The sequence below is a fragment of the Panthera tigris genome, chromosome X (genome assembly GCF_018350195.1).
Source record: "Panthera tigris isolate Pti1 chromosome X, P.tigris_Pti1_mat1.1, whole genome shotgun sequence".
Classification (NCBI taxonomy): domain Eukaryota; kingdom Metazoa; phylum Chordata; class Mammalia; order Carnivora; family Felidae; genus Panthera; species Panthera tigris.
Window position 1 is genome coordinate 82,489,986 of NC_056677.1, and position 15,851 is coordinate 82,505,836.

A 15,851-nucleotide genomic window follows, 5' to 3' on the forward strand; every position below is an offset into this window, starting at 1 on the left:
GCTAACATACACATGAAAAGATGCTCAACATCGCTTATCATCAGGGAAACACAAATAAAATCCACATTGACATAACATCTCACACCTGTCAGAATAGCTAAAATTAACAACACAAGAAACAACAGGTATTAGTGAGGATGAGGAAAAAGGGGAACCGTCTTGCACTGTTGGTGGGAATGCAAACTCGTGCAGCCACACTGGGCAACAGTATGGAGTTTCCTTAAAAAACTAAAAGTAGAACTACCCTATGATCCAGCAATTGCACTATTAGGTATTTAGCCAAAGGGTACAAAAAAGCAGATTCAAAGAGGTACATGCACCCCAATGTTTATAGCAGCATTATCAACAATAGCCAAACTATGGAAAGTGCCCAAATGTACACTGTTGAATGGATAAAGAAAATGTGGTATATATATACATACATATATATATATATGTGTGTGTGTGTGTGTGTATACATATATATGTATATATACATATATATGTATATATATACATATTTATATATGTATATAAATGTATATAAATATGTATAAATATATACATATTTATATATGTATATATATACACATATATGTATATATATATATATACACACATACACAATGCAATATTACTTAATCATCAAAAAAATGAAATCTTGCTGTTTTCAATGATGTGGGTGGAGCCAGAATGTATTACAGTAAGTGAAATATGTCAATTAGATTAAGACAAATACCATATGATTTCACTCATATGTGGAATTTAAGAAACAAGACAGATGAACATATGGGAAGAGGGGGGAGAGAAGAAAGGGAAACAAACCACAAGAGACTCTTAATGATAGAGAACAAACTGAAGGTTGCTGGAGGGAGGTGGTGGTGGGAGGAGATGGGCTACATAGGTGATGGGTATGAAGAAGCGCACCAGTTATGATGAGCACCGGGTGTTGTATGCAAGTGATGAATCACTGAATTCTACTTCTGAAGCCAGTATTTCTCTGTATATTATCTAATTGAAATATATAATTAAAAAAGTATTATTAGAAAAGGAATAAATTAAGGTAAAGTGAACTATTCTTTTTATTCTTAATTGGTTTAACAGATAGCAGATTGTACAAAACAATATCAACAGTGTGTGTGGTTATTACAGCCTATGGACAAGTGAAATGAATGACAGCAATGTTATAGGGGTAAGAGGGAGGAATTGAAAATACTCTGTTATAAAGTACATGCACTACCTGTGAAGTAGTCGCATTATTTGAAAGTGAAATTGGATACATTGTAAATGTATATTGCAAACACTAGGGCAACCACTAAAACAAAGTAAAAACAGAACTATCATTGATATACTAAGAGAAGAGAGAAAATGATATAAAATGTACAATTTAAAGCGGGAGGCAGGTGGGGCACCTGGGTGGCTCAATCAGTTAAGTGTCTGAATTTGGCTCAGGTCATGATCTCATGGTTAATGGCTTCAAGCCCTGCATTGGGCTCTGTGCTGACAGCTCAGAGCCTGGAGCCTGCTTCGGATTCTGTGTCTCCCTCTCTCTCTGCCTCTCCCCCACTCACGCTCTGTCTGTCTCTCTCTCTCTCTCAAAAATAAACATTAAAACAAATTTAAAGCAAAAGGCAAAGAGAAAAAGAAACAAAGAAAAAGACAACATAGAAAACAGTAACAAATATGCAGATATTAATCCAATGATATCAATGATCACTTTAGATGTCAGTGGTCTAAATAAACCAATTGAAAGAAACTTCCAGGATCAGTTAAAAAAAATAAGATTCAATTACATGTAGTCTAAAACACACTTTAAATATAAAGACATGGATAGAATAAAAATAGAATATAATTAAATAATAAAAAATTAAAAAATAGAATTAAACAAATGATAGCTGGAGTTACTCTATTAATTTCAGACAAAGCAGAATTCAGAGCATGAAACATTAACAGAATAAAGGGGGGTGGGTATTACATAATGATAAGAGGCTCACTTTTTCAAGGAAGACATAACAATCCCTACTCTATGTGCACATAACAACAGAGTGAAGAAATACATGAGGCAAAAACTGATAAAATTTCAAGGAAAAAGAGACAAATCCACTATTATAGTTGGAGACTTCAATTACCCCTATGAGTAATTGACAGGTTCAGTAGGTAGAAAATCCATAAAAAACAACTTGAACTGAACAGCACTATCAATAAAAAGCACTTAATTAACATTTTAAAAATACTTCATCCCAAACAGCAGAATACACATTCTTTTCAAGCTCACATGGAACATTCACCATGGGACATCCTGGGACATAAAGCACACCTTAAAAATTAAAAAAAAAAAAATAGACACCATTCAAACTGTGCTCTCAGATCATAATGGAATTAAACTAGAAATGAATTACAGAAAAATAACTGCAAAACCCTAAAATACTTGGAGATTTTTTTTTTATTCACAACTTACTTAACATACAGTATACTCTTGGCTTCAGGAGTAGAATCCAGTGATTCATCACTTATATATAACACCTAGTGCTTATCTCAGCAAGTGCTCACCTTCACCCATCACTGATTTTCCCCACCCCTATCAGCCCTTGGTTTGTTCTCTGTATTTAAGAGTCTCTTATCGTTTGCCTCCCTCTCTGTAACTATTTTTTTTCCTCCCATTCTCCCATGGTCTTCTGTTAAGTTTCTCAAATTCCACATAAGAGTGAAATCATGTGATATCTGTCTTTCTCTGCCTGACTTATTTCATTTAATATAATACCCTCTAGTTACATCCACATTGTTGCAAATGACAGATTTCATTCTTTTTCATCACTGAGTAGTATTCCATTGCATATATATATATATATGCACTACATCTTCTTTATCCATTCATCAGTCGATGGACATTTGGGCTCTTCTCATAATTTGGCTATTGTTGATAGCACTGCTATAAACATTGGGTTGCATGTGCCCCTACGATTCAGCACTCTTATATTCTTTGGATAAATTCCTAGTAGTGCAATTGTGGGTCCATAGGATAATTCTATTTTTAATTTTTTGATTAACTTCCATACTGTATTCTAGAGTGGCAGCGCCAGTTTTCATTCCCACCAACAGTGCAAATGGGTTCCCCTTTCTCCACATTCTCACAAACTTCTGTTATTTCCTGGGTTGTTACTTTTGGCCATTCTGACAGGTATGAGGTGGTATCTCATTGTGGTTTTGATTTGTATTTTCCTGATGATAAGCGATTTTCAGCATCTTTTCATGTGTCTGTTTGCTATCTGGTTGTCTTCTTTGAAAAACTGTCTGTCTATTCATGTCTTCTTCCCATTTTGTCACTGGATGATTTGTTTTTTGGGTGTTGCGTTTGGTAAGTTCTTTATAGATTTTTGATACTAATCCTTTATCCTATATGACATTTGAAAATATCTTCTCTCATTCTGTCAGTTGCCTCTTTTATTAATTGTTTCCTTTGTTATGCAGTTTTTTTATCTTTATGATGTCCAAATACTTCATTTTTGCTTTTATTTCCCTTGCCTCTGGAGACATGCCAAGTAAGAAGTTGCTGCAGGTGAGGTCAAGGAGGTTGCTGCCTGTTTTCTCCTGTAGGATTTTGATGGTTTCCTGTCTCACAGGTAGGTCTTTCATCCATTGTGAGTTTATTTTTGTGGATGGTTTAAGAAAGTGGTCCAGTTTCATTCTTCTGCAAGTTGCTGTCCAGTCCTCCCAGCATAATTTGCTAAAAAGACTGTCTTTTTTCCATTGGACCCTCTTTCCTGCTTTGTCAAAGATTAGTCGGCTATATATTTGTGAGTCCATTTCTGAGTTCTGTATTATATACCATTGATCTATGTGTCTGTTTTTGTGCCAATACCATACTGTCTTGATGATTGCTGCTTTGTAATACAGGCTAACGTCTGGGATTGTGATGCCTGAGCTTTTGTTTTCTTTTTGAACATTACTTTGGCTATTCAGGGTCTTTTGAATTTCCATACAAATTTTAGGATTGTTTATTCTAGCTCTGTGAAGAATGCTGGTGCTATTTTGATTTGGATTGCATTGAATGTGTAGATTACTATGGGTAGTATTAACATTTGAACAGTATTTGTTCTTCCAATCCATGAGCATGTAATGTTTTTGCATTTCTTTGTGTCTTTTTTCAATTTCTTTCATAAGCTTTGTATAGTTTTCAGCGTACACATCTTTGACCTGTTTGTTTAGGTTTATTCCTAGGTATTTTATGGCTTTTCATGCAATTGTAAATGGGATTGATTCCCTGTTGTCTTTTCATGTTGCTTCATTATTGGTGTATACAAATATGATCAATTTCTGTACATTGTTTTTATATCCTGCAACTTTACTGAAATCCTGTGTCAGCTCTAGCAGTGTTGTGGTGGAGTCTTTCAGGTTTTCCATGTAGAGTATCATGTCATCTGTGAAGAGTGAAAGTTTAACTTCTTGGCTGATTTGGATGTCTTTTATTTTGTTTTGTTGTCTGATTGCTAAGTCTAGGACTTCCAACACTATGGTAAACAACAGTGGTGAGCGTGGACATTCCTGTCATGTTCCTGATCTCAGGGGGAAAGCTCTAAGTTTTTCCCCATTGAGGATATTAGCTGTGGGCCTTTCAAATATGGCTTTTATGATATTAAGATATGTCCCTTATGTCCTAACTTTCTTGAAGAATTAAGAAAGGATGCTGTATGGGTGCCTGGGTGGCTGAGTTGGTTAAGCGTCTGACTTTGGCTCAGGTCATGATCTCATGGTTCATGAGTCCAAGCCCCAAGTCATGCTCTGTTCTGACAACTCAGAGCCTGGAGCCTGCTTCAGATTCTGTGTCTCCTTCTCTCTCTGACCCTCCCCCACTCATGCTCTCTCTCTCTCTCTCTCTCTCTCTCTCTCTCTCTCTCAAAAATAAAAACGTTTAAATTTTTCTACTTATTTTTTAAAAATAAATTTTTTATTTATTTTTGAGAGTGAAAGAGTCAGAGACAGAGTGCAAGCAGGAGAGGGTCAGCGAGAGAGGGAGACACAGAATCTGAAGCAAGCTCCAGGCTCTGAGCTGTCAGCACAGAGCCTGATGTGGGGCTGGGACTCACAGACAGGGAAATCATGACCTGAGCCTAAGTTGGACACTTAACCAACTGAGCCACTCAGGTGCCCCTAAAAAAATTTTTTTAAGACAGGATGTTGTATTTTGTCAAATGCTTTTCCTGCATCTATTAACAGGATCATATGGTTCTTATCCTACCTTCTATTAATGTGATGTACCACGTTCATTGATTTATGAATACTGAACCAGCTCTGCAGCCCAGGAATGAATCCCACTTGACCATGGTGAATAATTCTTTTAATGTACTGTTGAATTCAATTTGCTTGTATCATGTTGAGAATTTTTGCATCCATGTTCCTCAGGGATTTTGGACTGTAATTCTCCTTTTAAAAAAAATAATTTTATTGTTTATTTTTAAAAATTTACATCCAAATTAGTTAGCATATAGTGAAACAATGATTTCAGGAGTAGGTTCCTTAATGCCTCTTACCCATGTAGCCCATCCTCCTTCCCACAACCCCTCCAGTAACCCTCAGTTTGTTCTCCATGTTTATGAGTCTCTTACACTTTGTCCTCCTCCCTGTTTCTATATTATTTTTGTTTCCCTTCCATTATGTTCATCTCTTTTGTCTCTTAAAGTCCTCATATGAGTGAAGTCATATGATTTTTGTCTTTCTCTGACTAATTTCACTTAGCATAATACCCTCCAGCTCCATCCATGTAGTTGCAAATGGCAAGATTTCATTCTTTTAGATTGCTGAGTAATACTCCATTGTATATTTATACCACATTTTCTTTATCTATTCATCCATCGATGGACATTTGGGCAACCTACAAAATGGGAGAAGATATTTACAAATGTAATTCTCCTTTTTAGTGGAGTCTTTGGTTTTGCAATCAAGGTAATGCTGGCTTCATAGAATGAGTCTAGGAGCTCCCCTTCTGTTTCTACTTTTTGGAGCAGTTTGAGAAGAATAGGTATTTATTCTGCTTTAAAGTTCAGGTAGAATTCCCCTGTGAATCCATCTGGCTCAGGACTCTTATTTTTTGGGAGATTTTTGATAACTGATTCAATTTCTTCACTGGTTATGCACCTGTTCAAATTTTTTATTTCTTCCTCTTTGAATTTTGGTAATGTGTGCATTTCTAGGGATTTGTCTATTTCTTCCAGATTGTCCAGTTTGTTGTCATATAATTTTTCATAGTATTGTCTAATGATTGTTTGTATTTCTGTGGTGTTGGTTGTGATCTCTCTTTCATTTGTGATTTTAGCTATCTGGGTCCTCTCTCTCTCTTTTCTTTTTGATAAGTCTGGATAGGGGTTTATCAATTTTGTTTATTCTTTCAAAAAAACAGCTCTTAGACTCTTGATCTATTCCACTCTTTTTTTTTAATTCTATATTGTTTATTTCTGCTCCAATCGTTACTATTTCTATTCTTCTTCTGGCTTTGGGATTTCTTTGCTGCTGCCTTTCTAGCTCCTTTAGGTGTAAGGTTGGGTTGTGCATTTGGGACCTTTATTGCTTCTTTATATATGCCTGAATTGCAATGTATTTTCCTTTTAGGATTGTCCTTGCTGCACCCCAAATAGTTTGGACTGTTGTGTTTTCATTTTCATTTGCTTCCATATATTTTTTAATTTCTTCTTTAATTTTCTGGTTGACCCATTCGTTCTTTGGTAGAGTATTCTTTAACCTCCATGTATTTAGGGGCTTTGAAAATTTTTTCTTGTGGTTGATTTCAAGTTTCATAGTGCTGTGATCTGAAAATATGCATGGTATAATCTCAATCTTTTTTATACTTGTTGAGGGCTGTTACCCAGTATGTGATTTATTTTGGAGAATGTTCCATGTGCACTTGAGAAGAATGCATATTCTTCTGCTTAAGATGAAAAGTTCTGAATATATCTGTTAGTCTATCTGGTCCAATGTGTCATTTAGAGCTGTTGTTTCTTTATTGATTTTCTGCCCAGATGATCTGTCCATTGTTGTAGATGGAGTAATAAAGTCCCCTAAAATTACAGTATTATTATCTATACACTTTGTTTATATTTGTCATTAATTGATTTATATATTTGGGTTCTTCATGATGGGGGCATAAACATTTACAATTGTTAGCTCTTCTTGATGGATGGAGTCCTTAATTATGATATAATGCATTCTTCATCTCTTGTTACAGTATTTGTTTTAAAATCTAGTTTTTCTGACATAAGTATGACTACTACAGCTTTCTTTTGGTGTCCATTAGCATGATAAATAGTTCTTCATCCCCTCTCTTTCAATTTGCTAGTGTCCTCAGGTCTAAAACAAGTCTCTTTTAGTCAGCATATAGATGGATCTTAGTTTTTTGTCCATTTCTACACCATATGTCTTTTGATTGGAGCATTTAGTCCATTTACATTCAGAGTGATTATGGAAAGGTAGGGATTTAGCGCCATTGTGTTATCTGTAGGTTTCCTGTTTTTGGTGATGCCTCTAGTCCTTTGTAGTCTTTGCTGCTTTCCACTCACAGAGTCCCCCTTAGGATCTCCTGCAGGACTGGTTTAATTTCATGAACTTTTTAAGTTTGTGTTTGGGAAAGCCTTTATCTTTCCTTCTATTCTGAATGACAGCCTTGCTGGAAAAAGGATTCTTGGCTGCATATTTTTCCTATTCAGCACATTGAATATTTCCTGCCACTCCCTTCTGGCCTGTAAAATTTCAGTGGACAAGTCTGCCACTACCCTTATATGCATACCTTTGTAGGTCAAGGACCATTTGTCCCTAGCTGCTTTCAAAATTATCTTTATCTTTTATTTTGACAGTTTCACTATGATATGCATGGTGTTGACCTGTTTTTGTTGATTTTGAAGGGAGTTCTCTGTGCCTCTTGGACTTGGATGCCTGAGTCCTTTCCCAGATTAGAGCAGTTTTCAGCTATAATTTGTTCAAATAAACCTTCTGCCCCTTTCTCTTGCTCTTCTTCTTCTGAACTCCTATGATATGGATATTTTTTCATTTCATGGAATAACTTAATTATCAAATTCTCCCCTTGTAATCTAGTAATTCCCTTTCCCTTTTTTCAGCTCCTTAATTCATCATAACTTTTTCTTAGGCCTTTGATCTCTGCAGCAATAGATTCTCTGCTGTCCTCTATGTTTTTTTCAAGCCCAGGTATTAGTATTATGACTGTTTTTTCTAAATTCTTATTCAGATATATTGTTTATATCCGTTTTGAACAATTGTCTTGCTGTCATTTCTTCCTGAATTTTTATTTTTGAGGAGAGCTCTTCCATTTCATCATTTTGGCTAGGTTTCTGTCTTTTACATGTTTTAATATCTTGTTATGTGTCCTGTACCTGCGAGTACTACTGTATGAAAAAGGGGTCATACACTGTCCAAGGTCTGGCACTTAAGGAAGTGTTTCTGGAGTGTGTTGCATGCACTCTGTTGTCGCATTTTGACTATTCTATCCCACTGGTCAGTCTTATGCAAAGCTTCTCCTTTTTTGTAGTGGTGGAGTGTTTGGACCTTCACCCAGGTGTGCTTTGATTTGTTTGTTGAAGTAATCCTGGAAAAAAAATGAAACAAGGTTGGGGGGAAGTGTGATCCCACGCAAAGAGAAAAATGAAAGGGGAGAAAAGAAGACAAAACAGAGAGCTAAAAGAACTATAAGGCTAAATCCAGAGAAACGAATCAGAAACTATGAGCCTGATTCCAAAAGAAAAAAAAAAAAAAAAAGAAGGGGGTAGAAAGAAAAAGTAAAGAAAAGAGGAAAAAACAGACAGATAAAAACAAAAAAATAGTTGCCTGTTGGTGTCTGGGACCTGTGGCTGTGCTGGTTTGGAGGCGAGGCAAGCTGTGTTGGGTCAGTCTTCCTGCAGTAAATAAGCAGTTGCCAGGCATGGAGGGGCAAGGTTTGGTATAAGTGGGTCCCGCCTCCACTGGGGGTCACTGTGCTGCTCCCTGAAGCCCCACTGTATTGGTGTTGGAGAGAAAAATGGTGACACCCCAATCTCTCCTTCCCTGGACTGGGTATCTCAAACCACACTGTTCAGGCAGCCCTCACAGAATAGCACAGGCAGTTGGCTTGCCTTGGTCCACAGTTCTCCTGCGCCTTCTTGGCACTCAGCTCAGATTCAAAACCCAATATCTTGGGGCACCTGGGTGGCTCAGTCAGTTAAGCATCCAACTTCGGCTCAGGTCATAATCTTGTGGTTTGTGGGTTCAAGCCCCACATCAGGCTCTGTACTGGAAAGCTCAGAGCCTGGAGCCTGCTTCGGATTCTGTGTCTCCCTCTCTCTCTGTCCCTCCTCTGCTCACACTCTCTCTCTGTCTCAAATATAAATAAATATTAAAAAATTAAAAAAAAAACAGTGTCTTAAAGTGCCCTGCGATGTGTGGACCCTTTTCTGATGTAGCGCCACTCAGCCCTACCAATTAAGGCCTTTGGCTGGCACCTGCAGGGTCTTTTTTCCTTGGGGAGGCAATTAATCCTCTTCCCACATTACTCAAGGAAGGGGACTATTCTCTCCCAGTGTGCCCCTGAGATCACTACAGCACCCCAAGGTCAGCTTTTTTCCCCCAATGGTGTGCACACATGGTACGCTCTGGTCCAGAGAAAGTCACACACTTTTGAAACCTCTAAGCTTAAGTTCCTAAAGCTGTTTGCAAAATAGAACCTGGCACTTTCTGTATTTCTCATTCCTCAGTCCGTGGTCTGGAGAGGTTTTCCTCTTGTGTTAACTCAGTACTGCAATTTCACAGCCCCTTTGTCTTTCTCTCCCTTTTGTCTCTCCACAGAAGGGGTTACCTCCCCTCCATGCCTACGCTGTTTTATCTCCCCCAATTCACATACATGCATCTCAATCCCACCAAGCTGTCTCCCTCCACCTGTGGAGATCCTTCTACCACTCTGCAGATTGATTTCCTGGGTGTTCTAAGTGATCTGACCTCTATATAGCTGTGTTTGAGGAAAGAAGGAAATTCCAGTCCCCCTACTTCTCTGCCATCTTAACTCCTCCCGAATACTTGGATATTAATCAACACACTTCTGAATAACACATGGGTCAAAGACCTCTCAAGGGAAACTAAAATATTTTGGAAAAAAATTATGAAAATATAGTTTATCAAAATTGTAGGATGCAGCAAACAATGCCTAGAGAGAAATTCACAGCATTGAATATATTAAAAAATAAAAAGGATCTTAAAATCAATAACTGAAGCTTCCACTTAGGCAACTAAAGAAATAAGAGCAAACTAAAGCTAAAGTAAGCAGAAGAAAATGATAATAAAAATTAGAGCAAAAATCATTGATATGAAAACAGGAAATCAAGAGAGAAACTCAATAAAACCAAAAGTTGGTTCTTTAAAGATTAATAACATTTATAAGTCACTAGGCAGTTTAAGGAAAAAGAGAGAAAGATAAATTATTATTACCAGAAATGTTTCTATGGACATTAAAAGGATAATGAAGGAATAGTATGAACAACTTTGTCCAAAACATTGATAACATAGAATTGCAACAATTCCTTAAAAGACATAATCTACCAAAAATAACACAAGGATAATAGATAATCTGCATAATCCTGTAACTGTCAAAGAAGTTGAATCAATGCTTAACAACCTTCCAAAAGATAAAGAACCAGGGTCAGATTTACTGGTGAATTCTACCAAATATTTAAGGAAGTAATTATACCAATTTTATCTAATCTTTCAAAGAAAATAGAAGTTGAGGGAATAATTCCCCCCCAAATTCTGAGACCAGCATTATCCTAGTACCAAAACCAGGCAAATACATTACAAAAAGGGAAAACTATAGACCAATATATTTCATGCAGATAGGTGTAAAAATCCTTACAAAATATTAGCCAGTAAAACCTAGCAATGTATTAAAAGAATATACACCACAGCCTAGTAGAATTTATTCCAAGTATGCAAGACTGATTCAACTTTTGAAAATAAATTAATGTGATCAATGACATCAAAGGCTAAAGAACAGAAATGATATGATCATATCAATAGAACAGAATAAAACATTTGTCAAAATTCAATACCCATTTATGATAAAAACTCAGAAAACTAGGAATAGAGGAAAATTCTTTAAGCTTAATAAGGAGTATCTACAAGAAATTTACAGCTAACATAAGGGTGAGATGCCTTCTGCTAAGAACAGGAACAAGGAAAGGATATCCCTACTCACTCACTCATCTTCTTTAATATCACACTGGAAGTCCCAGCTAATGCAATAAGAGAAAAAAAGGAAATAAAAGTATACAAATGTGGAAGGAAGCATTAAAACTGTACTTCTTCCCAGATGACATGATTGTCTCTATAGAAAATCTCAAATAATCAAGAAAAAAGCTGTGGAACTAGTGAGCAATTGAAGCCATGTTGCAGGATACAGGGTTAATTTACAAACCTCATTTTTTTTTCTTATATACCAGCAATGAACAATGGAGTTTGAAATTAAAAACATAATACCATTTATATTAACACCAAAAATGAAATATTTACGTATAAATATTTAAAAATATGTACAAAATTTATTTGGGGAAAACTACAAAATACTGATGAAAGAAATCAAAGAAGATCTAAATAAATGGGAAAATATTCCATAAGCATGAATAGGAAGGCTCAATATTTTCAAGATGTCAATTCTTCCCAACACAATCTATAGATTCAGTACAATGCCAATCAAAATTCCTACCAGTCATTTTGTGGATATCAGCAAACTAATTCTAAAGTTTATATGGAAAGGCAAAAGACCAAGAAGCAAACAAAATACTGAAAGAGAACAAAGGCAGAGGACAGACATTACCCGATTTCAGTACAGTCCATAAAACTACAGTAATCCAGACAATGTGGTATTGCCAAAAGAAAAGACAAGTAGATCTGTGCAACAGAAGACAGAGGCCAGAAATAGATCCACACAAATATAGTTAACTGGTTGTTGACAAAGGAGTAAAAGTAACTCATTGGAGAAAGTATACTATTTTCTACAAATGGCACTGAAACAACTGGTATCTACAAGCAAAAAAAAAGTGGATCTAGACACAAATCTTACATCTTTCAAAAATATTAACTCAAATTATATCACAGAGCTAAAGGTAAAATGAAAAACTCTAAAACTCTTAGAAGCTGAAGTGAAAGTCTAGATGACTCTGTTTAGATACAACAAAAAAAGTGTGATCCATGAAAGAATATATCGCTAATTTGGACTTCCATTAAAAATAAATCTTCTCTGCAAAACATTCTGTTTATATAATGAAAAGACAAGCCAAAAATTGAGAGGAAAAGCTTTGCAAGACAGACATCTACTAGAAACCTGGTATCCAAAATATACAAAGAACTCTTAAAATTACAATAAGAAAACTATCAACCACATTAAAAATGGGCAATGATCTGAACAGACAACTGACCGAGAAAGCTATAAAGATGGAAAATAAGCATATGAAAAGATGCTCAACATTGTATGTCATTATAAAATTGCAAATTAAAACAACAAAAAGAGCCAAGTTAAGCTAAATGGACAAAAAAAAAAAGTCATTGTCCATAGTGATTGAGATGGACAAGGAATAGACCAGGCCTGGTGAACATGTGAAAGTTTACCTGTATGTTTGTAGGAAGTGGGGGTGGGGCTGGGGACAGAGCTGTAGTTATAATGAATCAGCACAGTTGCTTCTATATCTCGGGCTTAACAATTGGTGGTTATTTGATTCTGAAATTTAGATTTCAGGGGCAAGTTGGGTAAACACAGGTGTTAGTGCAGTCACTGGATAGTAGAAACATGGCTGTTGAAATGTGTTAGACGGTAATCCATTGTAGGGTAAACTAAATATTGTTTGGCAATTAGACATAGGTCAGTATCCTTTAATCTTTTAATCTTTTTTTCTTGTTTTCTGACGTTACAGATGAAATTTAACCAATTTGAGCTGGTTTCCTCACCTATTATATGAAGGTAGTAATAGTATATTTTGATAGTAGTCCCTATTGTCCACTATTGTTGTAAGTTAATATGCATAAATACCTTAAAATAAGGCCTCTCTCAGTTCAATAAGTGTTAATGAGTAATAGTGGCTGTTCTATAAATGAATTTACAATATATTGTTCAACGGGCATTTAAATGTCTTACAGCAAAATCTCTCAGCTATTGGTAGATCCACCACTCTGTCACAAAGATCTTGGAATCAAGATTCCACCGCATCCACACTTATCAGAGAAGCTTATGCTTGTATGATTTTGAATATACCTGTAAACTTTCAGGATAAGAAACTGCATAAGACATACACTACAAGTAAATGTGGCTTCCACAAAACAGAGATTTCTTTCACTTTTGTTTCTACTGTATCTCCAGTCCCTAGGACAAAAAAGGTATTCACATGTATTTCTTGAATGAATTAAAGGCACCAGAGACTTTAACAAAGTGAAAGAATAGTTCAGGGAGGCAGGAAGATTCACACACACCCACAGATCCCAGCAGAGCTCAGACACTTCTTCAAGCCTGGCATTCATCCAACATAGTATACTGTGGAATAAGGAAAATGATCCACAATTCAGCTGAAAGCCATTTAAACAGTACAGTAAAACTGGCCCTCCTCTGGGGGACCTGGGTGGCTTAGTTAAGCATCCAGCTTCTGCTCAGGTCATGATCTCAAGGTTCATGAGTTCAGGCCCCACATCACACTCTGCTGTCAGCACAGAGCCCACTTCAGATTCTCCATCTCCCTCTCTCTCTGCACCGCCCCCCCCACACACACTATCTCTTTCTCTCTCAAAAATAAATATTTTTTAAAGTGGAACCAACTTGACAATAAATTATATTAAATAAATATATACATACATACATACTTACATAAAGTGGACCTCCTCTGATAATTGACATCTGTTGTCAGTCCAGATGCTGTATATAATCATCTCCAGATTTTTTCCTGTCACCTAATATTGAAGTTATAATACATATAATACATATTTATCTAAAATAAAAGCTGAAATAAAAATACATGAAAGGTCATAGTAAGAATATGGTTCCCTTTTCATCCTCAAAAATGTAAGTGATTCTCAGCAAATGGGGATTTGTTCCAAGATGAACCTCAAAGGCCCTTGCATAAATCTTATATGGAAAACAGAGACAGGAGTTTGCTAGAGAGGGTGGTTATAGTGGTAAGAAATGAGCCCCCAAAGTGATCCTCCCAGGGGTTGAGGCACAAATAAAGAAGGTTAAGGAGAATGGACCATCATGATGGTAAGTAAATTCAGTTCCTACCGCTACTATAACACATTACCACAATCTTGGCAGCTTAAAATAACACAAATATATAATCTTACAGTCCTGTATGTTGGGAATACAAAAAAGGTCTCACTCGTCTACAATGATGGCAGGGCTTCATTTTTCTGAGGAACCCTGGTAAGAATCTGTCTCCTTGCCTATTCCAGCTTCTGGGAGCTGCCTGCCTTCCTCGGACCATGGCTTTGTTTAATCTTCAAAGCCAGCAAAGGCCTGTCCTGTCTTTCTCATGCTATTTCACTGTCACACTGACTCTTCTACTTACCTCTTCCACATAAGATGTACCCTTGCAATTACAAAGGCCAGGAAGACCCAGCATATTCTTATTATTAAGGTCAGCTGGTTAGCAATCTTAATTGCATCAACAATCTTAATTCTTTTTGCCCTGTAACATCACATGTTTACAGGTTCTGGAGAATACGATGCAGATATCACTGAGGGAACTTTATTCAGCCTACCACAGTGAAAGTGCCATTTAATTGAGTTTAAAAGTTTTACAATGGGCACCAACAGGTCTGTGCTCAACCACAGTTATGCTTAAACACAGTTTTTCTGTTTGCCCTATGGAGCACAGAAAGGAAGGGCTCAAGACTAGAGGAAGGATGTAGGGTTAAGGGAGTCAGAGGATTCAAGAACCACCAGGCTTCTGTCTTGTACAAGTGGGTACATGATGGGGCCTTCTCCAAAGAATGTCTGGGGAAACTAGATAGATGTGCAGGCAGATGTGCATGGCATCCAAGCTGGTTCTAATCCCTGCCACATATCCACATTGCCAAAGATCATGAGAGCTTGGACATGACTACAAGCGAAGACTTGATAGATAGGATAGTGGAAAAGGAGCCAGGACTATCCTGACACCTGACCATGGGGCAACAGACAGGAAAGATCCTATGACCCAGTGCAAGTCCTGACAGGGAAAGGCCCTCCTTTTTGGGCAACTGTGGGGACTGCGAAATGGCAAAGCATATTACCAGTTTGAATGAGGGGTGGGGGTGGGAAGCAGTGTGGCAGGAAGGGTGGGCACAGAGCAGTGTGGCAGAAAGGATGGGCACAGAGCAGTGGTTGGTTTTCTCAGGTTAGAGGTGCAGGTCTGCCTCTCTTTAGAAAAGGCTCAGTGGTGAGGCCTCCATGAGAGCCCCCTCCCACTTCCTCCTCTCCGGGCTCCGTGAAACAATGAAAGAAGGACTCCAGGAGGGCCAGGTGGTCTGGCCTTAAGTCGCCTCTCCCCTCTCATCCTGCTGTTCTCACAGCCCCTAGCCCATCAGCCTCCAGGAAGGCGGGCGGGCGGGATTGGGTGGGGGGGGGGGGAGAGGAGGGCAGACACTGAACAGGCTGAGGATTCTTACAAACCGAAGGACGGTTGATATCCATCCGCTGCTGTCTGCAGCACACTACCACCACCACCACCACCCCGAACTCGGGATCCTAGCCCCCACTGCCAGTCGCTCCCAGGTCCCTTTTATTGCGGTGCCAGCAATGAGGGGGTGGTCGCCTCGGAGGTCTGCAGAGGCGGGCTGCTGTGAGCCCGCCCCTTAGGCTGGCGCACCTCCTGGCCCCGCCCCCCGTGGGT

The 15,851-nt window shown here is 37.7% G+C and overlaps 1 pseudogene; it reads left to right on the top strand.

Annotated features, from left to right (window-relative positions):
* The window catches only part of LOC102967802, a 45,221-nt pseudogene extending 29,404 nt beyond the window's left edge, over window positions 1-15,817 (top strand).
* The last annotated feature ends 34 nt before the right edge of the window (window positions 15,818-15,851 follow it).